At 35.3% G+C, this 16,889-nt stretch overlaps 1 protein-coding gene across 16 annotated transcripts in view; it reads right to left on the minus strand.

Annotated features, from left to right (window-relative positions):
- The window catches only part of KLF12 (KLF transcription factor 12), a 458,192-nt gene that overhangs the window by 340,373 nt on the left and 100,930 nt on the right, over window positions 1-16,889 (minus strand). For 4 of the 16 annotated variants that reach the window (XM_054446215.2, XM_063650932.1, XM_054446217.2 and 1 more), the window contains one exon: window positions 10,952-11,041. The exons of the other annotated variants lie outside the window; for them this stretch is intronic. The gene's annotated coding sequence lies outside the window, so the exon portion shown is untranslated. The remainder of the gene's footprint in view (window positions 1-10,951; window positions 11,042-16,889) is intronic. 16 annotated transcript variants of the gene reach the window in all.

The following is a 16,889-nucleotide window of genomic DNA, read 5'->3' on the forward strand; positions in this document are numbered from 1 at the left end:
ATGACACTTGTGCGAGAGGCTGCTGGTAATGTTTTATAACTATCTGGATAAATACTGTGTGTATATCTTCATTTTGTGGGAACTCATCCATTTGTACATTTGTAATATATGCACTTCCTTGCGTGAACTATACTTTGGTCAAAAAGTGAACTAAAAATGAGTGAATAAATAAGTGCCCTCAACCAAAAAAAAAAAAAAAAAAAAAAAAGTCAACACATAAGGTAGTTATGTGAATAAGTTATGTGAATTTATAAGTTATGTGAATTATCTCACAAAAACTTTATGAAGTCTGAAATCCTCAGAACCAGACAAGTCATTTGATTCTATTTGAGATCTTATCTTAATCATATCTCCAACTCTTCTCTTCATTGGGAAATTCTATTTTCATCTAGTTGCTGAATACAGACTACATATACACAGGATTAACATTGCCATAAAAAGCTATAGTATGTTGGTACCAACTTTATCAAAAGAGGTCCTCCTTCCCGCCCCCGCCCCACAAAAAAAACCTTTTTAAGTGATGGTACACAGCAATAACAGGATCATTATCTTTTTCATTACAAATGGAAGAATATGAAGGAAAGATTCTCCTAAGTTGGCGACTGTCAAAAAAGACAGAAATGATACACACATCTATACATGTATACGTATAATACTTATACATATATCTAAAGCAAACGGTCTGAGTTGAAAGAAATTGGCCAAGCCGCAGTGAAAGGCACAGAGAAGCAGGGGCCCTGGCATATCAATGATTGTCTACCCTCCAGGGCTGAACTAAAGAAAGGGGAAGAAAGCATTAGAGCATACAGTTCCAGAGCTGTCACCAAGGAGCACTGTCATCTCTGCTAGGCTAGGAGGGTACACAGGGCATGAGATGATTCAGTGGTGCATGCCAGCTCCACTCTACCTTCCTCAATAATATCATGGAAGAATGTGATAAATTAGGATTGGAACAACCAAGGCCAGGAGAAAACTTTTGAAAATTCTTATAATTACTGCTTTTTTTTTTTTTTTTACTTAAAAAAAATATACACACGATTCAGCCATAATAAAGAGGGAAATCCTGCCATTTGTCACAACACAGATGAATCTGTGTGACATTATTCTAAGTGAAATAAGCCAGGCACAGAAAGGCAAATACTGCATGATCTCACTCATATGTGGAATCTTAAAAAAAGTTGATTTCATTAGAAGTAGAGAGGAGAATGGTGGTTACCAGAAGCTGGAGTAGTTGGGGAGCTGTTGGTCAAAGAATACGTATTTGCAGTTAGACAGGAGAAATACATTCAAGACATCTATTGTACAGCATACTGACTTTAATTATTGATATACCGTATTCTTGAAAAATACTAAGTGACATTAAAGTGTTCTCTCCAAAAAACAGTAACTATGTGAGGTAATGCATTTGTTAATTAGCTATATTTAACCATTCTATGGTGTATATGTACTGCAAAACATCATGTTGTAAATAATACATACAATTTTATATCAGTTAAAAAAATAAACTTGAAAAATATATACATACATAGGCAACATTTTCAATAAGTGAAACATCAATGGCATTTTACCAATTCAAATTGGTAATAATGTTTCTGCACAATGAATTATTCACTAAGGGGGTACTCACTACTGTTGAAAAAGTATACAAAATAAATCTATATATATATATATAATTTCCACAAGGAAAATTAACCTTTGGAAATGGGCCACTGTTCAGATCATTCGCAAATGTAGTTTTTACCGAACATTTCTGTCTCAATGGAAATGGTGTTTGTCTCCATAACATTCAAATATTTAGGTATCATCCTAGCCTTATCATAGATGATTCAGCAAGGCCTATTACACTGAAAAGAACCCATGTTTTATCTTTTACTGATGAAAACAATCAATATCAGGCATGCTTTATTCAGCTAACAGAAATTACAAAAACTGTGTATTTTTTTAAAGCTTGGAGAGAAAAAAATTTGTTTTAATTTATAATAACATATTAGAGGTCTACATTTCTGGATCAAGGGTCTTCAAATGGGGACTGACTATTGAGGCAAACTAAGTCTTGTTTTAGGAACATTTACTTACATATACATATGTAAATAAATCAAAATGTTAACTTATTACGTGTTAAATACAAATATGCAGAAATTAGGATTGGTCTTGTCTACTGAAGTTCGAGTTTTTAAGTGGTTTTACCAAAGAGGATTAACACTCAAACTTTCATTACAAAACTATATTTCTACTCCCATACTATTAACTATCCATATGAAAACTTCAAACTGAAAAGAGTTTAAGTAATTGAATGTAACTCCATTTCACTGTAACTCTCTTTGGATAAGCATATTCATTATAAATCAATACAAAATTATAGAATTATCACAGAGAAAGCAGTTTCCATTTATGCTGTTCATGCTGAAAATCAGATTTCTCTGTCAAGAAGCTTACTCATAATAGGTCTTTTTAACTTACAAGTCCCTTGCAATAAAAACTCTAACATCATATGTTTAAATAAAAGTAGGAAGCAGATCAATATAACGTTACATCTCTTGTAATTAGACTAAAATACAATTTCTCCTTTTCCTGGAAACATCTTTTCCTTGTGGAAAATGCTCCCAATTTTAATGTTTTTAAGAAAATAAAAATGTACTCCTTTATTTCCTCAGCAAAAGCAAAATAAATTGTGCAGACTCCAAACCACATTGAAGCCCCCTGGTCTTTTCTTTCAGGAACCTCTGTAACAGTAACATAAACTCAAGTCCATGGTCCCTGTGATCACATGTTCTCATCGCTCAGGGTCATGGCCTGGACATTAAATGTAAGTGTCAGGCAGTCATAAAATCTTAACAATTTCAAAATCTTTAGGGATCAAATATAAAATGACATTATGTTGTGTGGGGACTGAAATCCCATGGCCTGTGGCCATGTCTTAAAGGTGTTTGAGAAGCTGGGAAAGAAAAGAAAAATCCAGTCTGCCTTAAAACGAGATCATTCCTACTCAGAATTTGGTTATAAAAAAGACTTTACATGTCTCATATTTATATTCACTAACATTTCTTTTCATGCAATATATACTTCAAAAAGCAATTTCAGAAATTGTTTAATAACATTGGTTTTTTTTCCAATTACACAGTGCTCGTAAATGAAAGCAACTCCCATATAACCAAAGCATCTTAGAAAAAGCACGCAGTCCATGCCAAGGATAGAATCAAGCTCTCTCAACTCTACTCAGCCTATCACAGCTGTGCTGAAGAAAGAAAACGGGTACCCTAATCACTACAAGGCAACCCCTACAAAGATGGCAGCAGCACATTAATGATGCCTAACACATCTCACTCAAGGTCTTGGCACGAATAGGAAGCTTGACAAAAGGCAATGATTTAGAATGCACTCTAATTTTTAAAGAAGTCAGTGCTATAGCCAGGATCAGGAAAAATGAACCCAAGACACATGTTTTCTGAGATTTACAATCAGGTAGAAATAGAGACGGGCAAGGAAATAATTGTTTAGACTTTTGCATAAAAATATGGAATGGAAGGCTGGGTGCAGCGCTCACGTCTGTAATCCCAGCACTTTGGGAGGCCGAGGCGGGCGGATCACGAGGTCAGGAGATCGAGACCATCCTGGCTAACACAGTGAAACCCCGTCTCTACTAAAAATACAAAAAAATTAGCCAGGCATGATGGCGGGCCCCTGTAGTCCCAGCTACTCGGGAGGCTGAGGCAGGAGAATAGCGTGAACCCGGGAGGCAGAGGTCGCAGTGAGCGAAGATCGCGCCACTGCCCTCCAGCCTGGGCGACAGAGCCAGACTCCGTCTCAAAAAAAAAAAAAAAAAAAAGATTGAATGGGAAGGAGACGCTACTGCTGACCACTTCATTCACAATTTTGAAAAAAGGACAGACAAGTCTCATGGTTTTCCATTACCATCAAGATCCAGACCCCTCGACATCTGCTACTACACAGCTGTGCCAAAAGCAAATTCTATCTTGGGGAAAAGGTGGTTTCATGTAAAGACGGTGAAAAGGTGGTTTCATCTAAAGACCATGCCAAGAAAAAGGAGATGTCGAAAGAAAAAAGCATTTTGAATTAAACCAAAAAAGAATTAAACCAAAAAGAATGATTGGTGTCACGAGAAAAATCAGTTTGATGTGTTATTAATAAGTTCATAAAATTGCTACTCACATCAGGAACGATCAGGCATTTGACTCAATAGCATTACCCACACTTTTCTCATCAAGAAAAAACAAAAGATGTCTTACTATAATAAATCCTATTCCATTAATTCTATGTTAGTCTAGGGCAGTAAGGGTCCTGGAAGTTGACAGTTGATTGTAATTCCATATTTTTGAGAAACTTCCAGTAGAAGAGGCTACAAACAGGACATGATGTTCGTTTGTGACGCAGGGGATTCTGTAAAATGACTGCTGTGGAAGGGGGGCCAGGGAAAAGTTCGGCAGCATAACATAATAGATCCAGAGGAGGGTTGCATCTGGCTAGTACAGCATGGGAGAGCTGACTGCACACATCTCTTTACAACCCCATGACTACACTTCAGTAGCTTGAAATCCATCATAGTCTGTGTATTTACATCAAGGAAGTCAGCAAATGTTACAAATAAGGGCCTTTTATTCAGAAAGTCGCTTGCCAGTATGCCACTGGTTAGTTTCAAAGGGCAAATCTCACTGATAGTCTCCTACCAAGAAAATAGAAGTGCTATGATCTACCTCAAAGGATTGATATGCAAATTAAATAAAGCAAGAGTGCTTATCAGCAGATACACAAGAACTTCGGACAGCAATGACTATGAGCACTTTTAAGAACTGCCATCAAGCATAGATCTCAGAATCAATCTTAAAGAATTTCACCAATGATGAGGTCTCACTAATGTGGTCTCAAAACATAGTGATGGTCATCAGGAGGCTAGTAAAGCATGTGGACAAAGCAAGGAAACGAGCGCAGGATGAAGGCGGCTTTCATTCCAAGTCATCTACATGCAAAAGACCTGCTTTAAATCTGATGTTTTTGTGTCGTAGATATTCTAAATATACTGTCATTATGAAAGAAATGGCAACAATACTAGATATTAGTCACTAGTACAGCATCAGAGGTAGTAACAACATATCTCTTAGTCAATAACACCATAGGCACAACCCAAATAACAAGTCTACAAAGTACAAGGCAGACCGCAAGATGGAGAAATAGGAGCTTCTTGGAAATAATCACATAATACGGGGGCAACATTCACTGCAAACAGAATTTCAGAAAAAAACATAATTATACAGACATTTTTATGTCCTGCACAAAAATTATCTGTATGTATGTCTATACACACACATTAAGTCCCCTCTGTACAGGCACAATGGATTATACACAATTGAAAGAGCTACCAGTGGCCACAGTACCTCTTTGTCTCCCACTTCTGCCACATGGCATTTTTCAAATTTTGTTCCTCTCACTGGGTATCCCCTCACATCTATACTTTTGCAACCCTACACTTTCATTCTCATTTCCTTCATGTGGGCCCAAGACAGGTTTTCCCACAGAACATGCAATGGTACAGAAAATAGGAGGGAAAAGGGTAAATCCAAAAAATCATTGACCCCCTCTCACCCCACCTGCAGCCACCAGTGACCACACCAATCCCCCCAACATATAACTCATTGGCCGCCTCCTTTGAAGATGTCCGGGAAGGCCTTGAATTATGAAAAAGAAAGAATACAATACAGAAGAAGGTATTTTGTCATGCTGAGATCTCATCCATCCATCCACTGTAGAAAGAAAAAAAAAAAAATCACCAGGAGCTTCAAAACACTCTTTGACCTAACTCTCTGCATCCCTAACCTCTGGTGTTGGGGCTCAGGCATCAGTAAGTTTCAGAAGCCAACAAGCTGATTCTAATGTGCACCTGGCTAGTTCTTACTCTTCCCTCTGCACTAGTGATTCTCTGCTCTAGCTGCATATTCCAAGATTCCCTTGGGAAGGTTTAAAACATACAGATGCCCAGGCCCTACCCTTAACCCACCAGATTAGAATCTCTGGGGATGGGATCCCAGTATGGAATAGCTTTCCCACAAAATGCCAAACTGAAGTGATGGTTGAAAATGAATGTTCTTCACCTACAGATGTTCGGTTTTGTTTTTGAGAATTTTAGAGAACGTTAAAAATTACTTATATGTTTGCTAAAAAACAGACTTACAGGGGAGAAACTCAGAGACTGTGTTCTTCTCTACCTATTGGCAGGTGTATTAGTTTCCTAGGGCTGCAGTAAGGAAGCAGCACATGCCAGGTGGCTTTTAAAACAGAAATCTACTCTCTCACAGTTATGGAGGCTGAAATTCCAAAATCAAGTTGTTGGCAGGGTCACGTTCTCTCTGAAGCCTGTAGAGCAGAAACTGTTCCATGCCTTTCTCTGAGTTTCTGGTGTTTCCAGTAATCGCTGGTATTCCTTGGCCTGTAAATATATCACTCCAATCTCTGCCTCTGTGACATGGTGCTCTCCCTATGTGTGTGTCTTCTTAGAAGGACACAGCCATATTGGATTAAAGGCCACTCTACTCTAGGATGACCTCATCTTAATTCATTACATTGGCAACTACTCTAATACCAAATAAGGTCACATTCTGAGGTCCCGAAAAGGACATGAATTTTGTGGGGACACTAACCCAATCTAGCAGGAAAGGGGGCTGACAGCTACTATGGCCAGAGCATCAGCTGTTCATTGTGGAGAGGCAGCAGATTAAACAAGTTTCTGGTGATCTTGAAGAAAAGGGGCATGTGAAATACAGCTAGGGTTAAAACAGTTCCTAAGAGATCAAAGTGCAAAGAGATTCCAACCCCTAACAGTTTTATCACCACCAGTGCACTGGAGCCCCACTGCAACTCCTAGCCTCTGAAATATCAAATTGTGTACGGCTTATAACTTTCAAATCCATATTTATACTGTCAGAGCTACAGCAATGCCCCTAAAAATTCATAGGAAAACTTAAACATTTTCCAATAGATACACTGTCATATACAGGGTTATCACATAATGGCAGTACCATATTCTAATTTGGGGGATACTGTAGAGGAAATAAGCTTTGTGGAATTAACCACACCTCACAGATACATAATCGTCAACTATATTTCAGGAGAAAATACATTCTCAATTCCAACTTCATGCTCTAACAAATATCCAACAAAATAGTAAATTCTCCATGGCTTACCAGCTTAGTTGCCCATCTAATGGTTTATGTATTTGATTGTATTCACTATATAGTTAGTACAGAACATTTGTTTCCAATTTAAAAAATTAGTATATGCATCATTCTGTCATGCTCAAGAACTTATTTTTGATACACTAAGAGCCCTTAACAGTAACAGCAGCAATCAGTTGGACCACTGCCGAGAGAGGGCAGGCATGCACACACAATGAACACATGGAGTGAAAATATTTTTGACCAAAATAGTAATTCCATAGGTACAAATTAGGCCCCCTGATATTTGTGTCTTCTTCAGCTTCAAGTATCCTATAAAATAACTGACAATATTAACAAGTCTGTATTATTCATTTAAATATTACTTTAAGAGAGATAGGCAACATCATTTGTGGAAGCCACATTTTGTTTCTATATATGCAAATGCACTTGAGGGGGAAAAAGTCTCTCTAAAACATAGGAAATTAGGAGAAACTCCAAGTAATCTAACAGATTTTCACTTATTTCAGCTTTAATATACTTCAAATATTTGATACTCTACAGAAACCACCCACCTCTTCCCTGACACTTTTCAAACTTTAACAACCCACTGTTTTCCTAACTATGTTAAGTTCTCAACATAAATAAGCCAATGGAATCTCCCTTTATAACCAGCTCGGAGAGAAAAAAAATCTCTTCTATTTACTAAGCTGACAGGTACTTTGATCTCTTACAGACTCATTCAGGTAACAATGTACATATGACAGAGTTTAAAGCAAACAAACTCCTTTGGAAATTTAAAGTGTCTTAGAAGTCATGAACAAATGCAAATAAACTGAAAATGCAAAGGGGTGGTATCTCTATCACTTGCCTTTGCTTACTTTGTTTGACAGCTATGTTTCAAAGTGCAAGCAAGGAAATAAATCCTTCAATTTGGCTGTGATACTTGGAAAGAAGCTTAAAGCAGTTTAATAACAGCAGTAAGATTAAATCATAATTCTACAAAAAAAAAAAAATCCAAAGGTGGCAAAAGGAAGTGCCTTTATGCAAATGTCATTGCTTCCCAACTACTTCTATTTTCTAAGGGAAGAAGTCTCTGTTGCTAATCGACTCAGATGAAGTGTCTGAATATATCTGATGCTCACTACTGCTATAGCTTCAAGGTCATTTTAAGGTTCTTAGTTTCGCTACAAGTGGGTTGTGAACATTAGTGAGTTACGCATGTTGGACACTTTGGTTTGTTCAGAGTTAAAAAAAAAAAAAAAAAGAAAATCAGTGAGTAGTTTAAACAGATGCAAGAGTTCTGGCACTCCACTGCGTAGGACACAATCATCATTTACTAACATGTAGTGAAGTAAGAAAGGTACCCAAGGGAATTCAGAACTGTCCAAGTTTATATACTGCCTTTTTATAAACAAATAGTCATTGTTGTAAATATAATGTAGATTATATTGATGAATAAAGTAAATGAAACACATTTGACTGACTGGATGACATTACCAAATGACTGCAGATACAGCTAAATGATGATCCCACGTAGATATAAAGGCATCTTAACTTCCTCCAACTTGACAACTGTCAGATAACCACTTCTCTAGAGTCCACATAACAGGCTGAAAACATTATTTGGTAAAATGCAAACAATTAAATAATTTGGATTTGCTAAGATTTCTCTAGTAAAACAGTTGAGTTTTGGGTACCCTAACTCACAAACTTGACATTATTAATCATCATAATTTATGCCAATTATGGATACAATGTGAAATGTCAATTTCATATTTTTATTATAAAGATCAATTGCACATGGATTGCAAATTCATTACATGAAAAAATTAACGTAAGATTTTGAAAGAAAAAAAAAACAAACCTTTGCCTTGGAGGAAAACTCGGTTCAAAAACTTAGCAATACTTCAAGTACCAAAATACATGTGTAGAAAAATAAAGAGGGATGGAAGAGGAAAAAAATCAGTTATTTCATTTCCAAAAAAGTGAAAAATCTGCAAATCAACCTCTTTTTAGTTTCATGCTTCTCTAACAGAACTGTACGTAATTCCTTTATATAAAGCTTAACTTGTATAGTGAAAAAACATCACCTTGCATTATACATTTAAAAATGGTTAAAATAAAATTTTAAGTTGTATTTCACAATTTAAAAAGAAAATTAAAATAGTGATATTTAAGGTTCTTCTATTACAAAATAAGGAACAGTTTTCATCTTTGTAAGTTACATATGCATGCACATATTTCCATGTTAGATACAGTTACGTGACAATATATGTCTTAAAATGGGTTAAAATAGTATATTTCTGTTACATGTATTTTACTACAATTAAAAAAAACAAATACCTGATTTGGATTCAAATATCAGTATCATTCACCTTGATTTCTATCCAGGGTAATTTGAAAAACATCGATTCTAACCTTCTGTAATTTGTGTTCTAGATCTACTTACAGCAATCTTTAAATTTTTTGACCACTCTACCTCAGACCCACAGGAGACCAAAAGGTATGAAAAAGATTCCAGGGCCCCATTTGTGCTTCAAGTCGATCAGCTAGTCCCACGGTGAAGTCAGGTGCCCTGATACAGCTTTTCAGGTCTTTTCCTGTGTGAATCACCACCTAGCAAAGTCAGGGGCCTGCCTTTGGTTTCTAACAGGAAATGGTGCCACTGAAGTGCAAATTCACACGGTGGGGAAGCTGCAGGGCTGGAGCAACAGCAGAGCAGAAAGAGCCAGCAAGAGACAGTGTTTCTCTTAAAAATAGAGTAGAATGAAGAAGCAGAATAGAAAAGAACAATGGGAAAGAGATGCAGAATTAGTTTGACCTAAAATACGAATCAACTGCTTATCAATAAGCCTTAAAAAACAGCCTATCTTACAGCTTGCCCGAGAATTTGTGAAGAAATACAAAGGCAATGAGAACTCAGAGTATAAAGCTACTTCTTTCATATCTCCATGTCTTCTTCTCTAATTGTCTTCTTTTCTCTGTAGTTCTCACACTTCCCCCTCTCTCCCTTTTTTCATCATCTAATTCTACAGCTCAAGGAAATCCCCCCACTTCACTATGTCTGTTCATTCAACATGCACGTTTTGTCTTGGGGGCAGGGGGAGAGGGGTGGGTATGAGTGGCATATATAATTGTTTTTAAAATACTAGGGTCTGTTCTATAAATGAGGCAAAAGCAAGCTAAGGAGGAAGACAGAGTATAGTCAGCTTTAATAGTAAAACTCAATTAGGCTTTAACAGTAAAACTGAAGATAAAGACCCCACTAAGGCTATTTATAAATAGCCTTAAAACCAAAAACAGTGGTTTCTAACTCTGCATGTAGTGATTTGGGCTTCAGATACTTAAGAGTTTAAAGTAGATGGCACATTAAGAAATCAGCAATTGAATCTACAAGCTGGAAATACATTTTAAAGTTTTTTGGCCTCTTTTTTCTTTTTTACTTCAAAAACTTTAAAATTTTCCCATAATAGTTTCAATTGTGACCACACACATTCTTCACATAAAAAGTCAACAAGGTGCATTAAAGAGTCTTTTTAATTTAGTTTCAACAACGTGTGCTTTATTATAACTGTACTACCAATTCCAAATTATTTCATCACATGATTACCCACTTTAATCCAAAACAGTATGTCAACAATTATTTCCGTCCCTTGTAAAGAAAGAAGAAAAAAAAATGATATCACTTAACATTGATTGAATAGGCCAATTTAATAGCCATTATATCCATTGCTAGAAAGTGGCAGGAAGGACCTTATTCATATGTTGCCTCTGGCAATACCAACCATCAGAACTCCTTTGAAAGGCACTTTCGTTTCAAGAGTCAAAAGCACGTTGATAGTCTTTGACCCAGTGATAACATTCCTAGATTAATCCTACAACAACAAAAAAAGGAAAAACTATAAGTATAAAAAGTGCATGGAAACACCATTTATAATCTAAAAACTGGAAATAATTTATTACGAGGAAATAGCTGATTTAATTATGGTTGAAAACTGTAATGGACTAGGATGCTGCTATTATAAACTACATTAATGAAAAATGGAAAAAAGAGCTTATTTTGCAATATTAAGTTAAAATGACCTGCGTATGCAGAAGCATTAGTAAAGTATACAAAAACTTCTATCAAGTAAATGTGGTGGTTTCACCAGAAATATTTATCTTAATTTGTATTACTGTCATAATTTCATAATGTTTTTCTAAGTACTTATAGCTACAATATATATACATATTTTATAATTCCTAATATTTTTAAACATTAAAATAGATTCCAAATGGCAATATTTATTGAAAGACTGTAAGAATTAGTAAGGTCATATCTAGAAGTTCTCTTACTATGATAAGTATAAGAAACATGGCTCTTATGTGGAAATGCTTCAAGTTTTAAAATGTTTACATTAATAAGATTTTACAACGCATCTAGGTGCGACAGAGAGTTACAATGTGTAAGAGAAGGAAGACAAGGGAATCACATCATTTTATAAGTTTAAATTAATATAAGAAAAAGAGAAAGAATTTTCTATTTTTTTTAAAGGGGCATACCTTATATGATCAATTAAAAAGATCTAGAGAAATAGCAGTAAAAACATATGATATTAAAAAAGGTTTGCAGTTATCACTATTAATAGTTAATATTTACCATTGAGTACTAATTTCCAGATGCCCTGTCAGATATTTTACATAGTTCCCTTTTACATAATTCTCAGTACCACATTACCAAGTAGGTAATTTTGGTAACTGTATTTTATAAATGAGGAAAGTGAATCTCAAGTCAAAAATATCACTTGCCCAAAAGATTACATGGAGGATATCTAATCAATAATAAACAGTGGGACTAAGACCAACCAAGTACTGATCCTCTATTGCCTACCATTCCCAAATACCAGTCTTTAAAAAGAAAGGGATTTATAAATCATATAAAACCAGCACTTTTATTTCTATTTCTTCATATAAATGTTCTAGATTTGCTTTTCCTCAGTTGTTTTTTTATCTGTTGTTGAAATGCAGGATTTGTTAAAGTATATGTCAAGAAAATTTCACCATGATTGGTCAACTACTTAGTTTTCAACGTTTCCCATTAAATGTTTCCAAGTAAATTAAAATTTTAACTTTAAGACCATAAAATTGGTACAGGCATGTTATCTGGTCATATTTCTATTTAAGTCAGACTTAACTACACCAGGAATAATTTGGTAGAATATACTGGATCACATAAATCTTTACTGTTCTCTGTAGTGTCTAAGTCACCAGTGATTTCTAAGGTAAGTATTTAGGGACCCTATTAATGGGTTTAGGCATCCAGGGTACCTAGTATCACTCTTAGAGTTTGTTCCCAGGCATTTCTCAACAAGTCTCATTCTATAATCAGGATAAGTCTGGCCCCTAGAAAGGACCTTGCTTTCTAGCATAAATAACACCTAAGGACCTCCTAGGCAGTTAGCTCCCTTCCTAAATCAAATGTTTGGTTCCCTATGAGTTAAGTTTCATAACTTAATCTCCTAAGAACACTGCTTATCAAATCTTACCTCTGACCTATAGTTAAGTGCATATCCAGAGCCAGGCACAAGGCAGCTGAAGTGAAGAAGTATGGAAAGGAAGGAGAGTTGAGGCCACAGGCAGAGCCTGATTCACTCCACAGATGCCTCTAAATTACTTAAAGTTCTGTATTTTCTTATAAGTATATGTGAATTTCCTCCATAAAACTCCACAGTAGATCATTTTATAGCACATTAAAAAATTTTTAAGTGACTATTTGTTTTGAATTATCTGAGAACACTGATAGCCAAACATAAAAGTCAAAATGTCCTTTGAGATTTGAACCTCCGGGCTAAAAGAAACGTCATGGATAGGAATGGAGTGGGAGCATATTTTGTTTTAGCCAGTATGGTAGCCAGGGCTCACTAGAAGAAAACAAATGAGAAGATTACCAGAAATAGAGCCCATTGACAATAGAGAGACTACCTCTTTCCGACAAAGCAAAGAACAGTCAGGAAAGAAGCTGTTAGAGAAGAGCAGAGCGGGAGCAGACACTCTGCCCAGTGTTACACGTTATTGCCTCTCTTTCCCTATTCCTGATTCAGACTCTGTGTCTATTACTGCGAATATATGGTCATTAGACATGAACTTATTTCATTAGAAAAGAGGATATTTCACCCTACCTTAAGATGGGCCTTAATTAAATTTCTAAATACCTAGATGAAGATGTCTGAACACCTCTACTGTTTCAGAACAAAACCTTCCTGTCCTTTCCTCCCATGCTCTCTCTCATTTTGGCCCCTGTCCAAGAGAAAATAATTATATGGCACAGATAATATTTAAGCCAATTAGTATCACTTCTTAGAAGCCTATAGCAAACAATAAAGGATGCATTTATATGTTAATACAAGCCACAAAAGTAGCATTCTGCCATGTTCCTATTTCATTTCTGGGTGACATTTCAGATAGCATCTTACTTCACAAGATTTATCTCATTACAATCACAAATTTTGACTCTTGATGTACCACCTTGCTATGAGGAAATTGTAACTTAGAAGATAAAGATCTTGACTAATATCAGAGGTAGAAACAAGTGGTTAAACTAAGACTCAAGCTATAATTTCTCTAATCCTAAACTTAATTTTGAATGGCTGCACTATACTGAAGATTATTAAAGTCTACTTCCTACTCTTTATAATATCTACAAGGCACTATATATTTTTAAGATACAAATATGCACAAGGCACTGTGCTATATCTCGAACTACAAAGATTATATAAACAGTCCAAGACTCAGTGGATTCACAGACTCAGAAATTTGCCATTTCTTCTAGATGGAAACCTTCCTTGGACCACCAAAGCCCATCTTTTTGCTCTTTGGAAATTTGGAAATTCTCCATAATGTCTTCCTTGACTAAGTCTCCTCTAGCAATACTATTGACTTTATATGTGATTTAAAATTCATTCGTGCAATTTCTTGTGATTGGATGGCTTCATAAATTAGATTTACACTCAACAAACAGACTGTGTCTTCTGCTTTGTTCTGAATTACCAGTTCTACCAACAATATGCTATATGTTGAGTCAAGTAGATAAAATCAGTTTGACAAGGGGGCAATCTCAGGTACACAGAACTAGATAAATCTTAACTCCAGGTTTATGAGAAATTATCATCATGTCTCTTTTATTTTATTTAGAGAAGGTGTATGTTACTGGTAATAACTTAGCTCTTCGGTAGGGCACTACTTCAAATTTTAAAAAGATGTGACTTAAATCATTACTATTAAAGAGATGTAATCTTCTACCAAACCAGACTTTTTTTATATGTACCATTAACATACCGCCTTCTTCCATCTACAAGGAGTACACTATAAAACAACTCAAATAACTAAAATAGTTAGTATCATGATAGATATTCCATGTTGCATGGATTAAGTTACTTGAAAGATTAAATTAACTTATGATTTAGTGTTCTACATGATTCTTTTCCAACAAATACAAATCTGAAAAAAAAGCATGCTTCTCAATTTTCATTCAGTTATAAATATGTATTTCAAAGATGAAATACGCTACTCTAAATGTCGGGTTAAGAGACTAATTAGGTCTTCATCTTCCTCTCTCTATTAATCATTTTAGGTAAATAGGAATAATCTCCTTTGGGAATTATTATAGGAGAAATTCCTTCACTGAGGTGGGAAGCTAGGCTACACGATGTCCAAAGCCCCATCCAAGGCAGAGTTTCTTAATTAAGAATTCTGTTCACAAGCGTACAGAGGCCTCCTCACACTAATCAATCTCATCATTTTTCACGTAAAAATCCATGGAATGCTGTTGATGCACTATAAAAATACCGTTTGGAAAGTGAAAATAAAACCTACGATATGTAGTAGGAGCTTCCAAATCTGTTGGGCACAGACTTGATCATAGGACTCTCAACATTTCTAACAGAAACTGAAGAAGAACTTGTAGTAAACCAATATAATAACTAAGCCTTGTAGAAGGCCTTCAAATACTTTCTTATATGTATCTAGATAAGTGCATCTAGATACATTTATGCACCCGCATAAATGCTTCACAGTGGAAGCTCTCCATAATCTGGTCTCACCTTACTTTAATTCCTATGTCTTCAGGAAAACCAGCCAAAATCTTACTGAACTGCACATTTCCAAGCTGCTCATTCTTGTATCTGCTACTTGCTCAGGCTATTTTGCCTACAGAACGTGTTCCACTTTCAGTCACTACGTACCCAGCATTCAGTGTCAACTCAACGCTTGCTTTCTCCATGTATCTTCTCTATGACACATGAGTATTATTCAACCTTACCCATCTTATATACAACCCCATTCTCATGACCCAGGCCTCTCTATATATTTTCATCTGAACTTTGTAATTTACCACCTGATCATATAACTATCTTAAATACAGATTACCTCTTCCTGAAGTTTTGTATCTACAACTACAGCATTAATTCTACATCTTATACTTCTTTGCGGCTGGCAATGCTTGGTATTCAGTAAATACTTGATGGCTGATCAATAAAAAGAAAATCACCTTTATAATAATATTTTAATTTTCCAAAAAGTTTTTAAAATTTTAAACAGAAATATGTGTTTAATGTTAAATTGCTTTTATTCTTTAAAACTCCATTTCTCTGTATCTACCCTAACAGCTACCTCCACAAACATCACTTACTAATTTCCTAATAATGCCCCATGGGTGTTATAAAAAATGCCAATTAAATATACTATTTATTTTTCTCCATCTTTTCCTCTTGAAATAAAACGTGACATGTACTGTATACAAATTAAAACTAGTGCTGCCTGCCCTTCTTATATAATAAAAACATCAAGAAATAAAAACACCTTTGCTTTTATTTCCTCTTAAGTACAGGCTAAAACTCTCAGACTCTGCAAAAAGTATAAATAAGAAAGTTAAGATCCCTTGAAGTTCTACAGCCAACAGTATACACTGTTACTCTATTTGGTGTATGCCCTTTTATTATACATGCACATACACAAATGTACAAATTCTGAAGCTGATCCTTAAAACCTGTCTCCACACTTCCAACTGGTGTGACCTGGAGTTATTTAGCCCCCTGTTATTTCTGTTAACTAATCTATAAGATAGGACTAATAATATTTACTCAAAGGAATGTTATACTTAAATGAGATAATCAACATAAAGCACTTAGCCTAGTATCTAACACACAAGTGTTCAACATGTTACTATATATCCTTGACACAAATGCTATTTTGTAATCTACTTCCTAGATTACTTAATATTTCATGGACAAACTTCCATAGCAAAGAATTCAAAAAGACTTCGTTTTGAATGGCAGTTTAGTGTTCCTTCTATCAATGTGCCACATTTATGTAACTATCTCCCTATTACACATTTTGATTGCTTCGCAACTTTTAATTGTAATAATCTGATGAGCATAATTGTAGCTAAATCTTTACACATACTCATAATTACATTTTTGGAATATATTCCTAGAAGTAAAATTTCTGGGTCATAGGGTAATCAGATTATAAATGGTTATGCATACAGAAAGTATACATTCACACGTTTCATCAGTGCACATACATGTGTAATTATTACAGTTTCTTCCATATGGCCATCTTTTTAATCTTACCCAACCTGAAAGCCAAAAAAAAAAAAAGGCACTGTTTTAATTTATATTTCTTGGACTACCAGTGATATTAAACATCAACTCATCTGTTTACTGGTCATTTATGCATTCTCTTTTT

This window comes from Pongo pygmaeus, chromosome 14 (assembly GCF_028885625.2).
Source record: "Pongo pygmaeus isolate AG05252 chromosome 14, NHGRI_mPonPyg2-v2.0_pri, whole genome shotgun sequence".
NCBI classification, from domain to species: domain Eukaryota; kingdom Metazoa; phylum Chordata; class Mammalia; order Primates; family Hominidae; genus Pongo; species Pongo pygmaeus.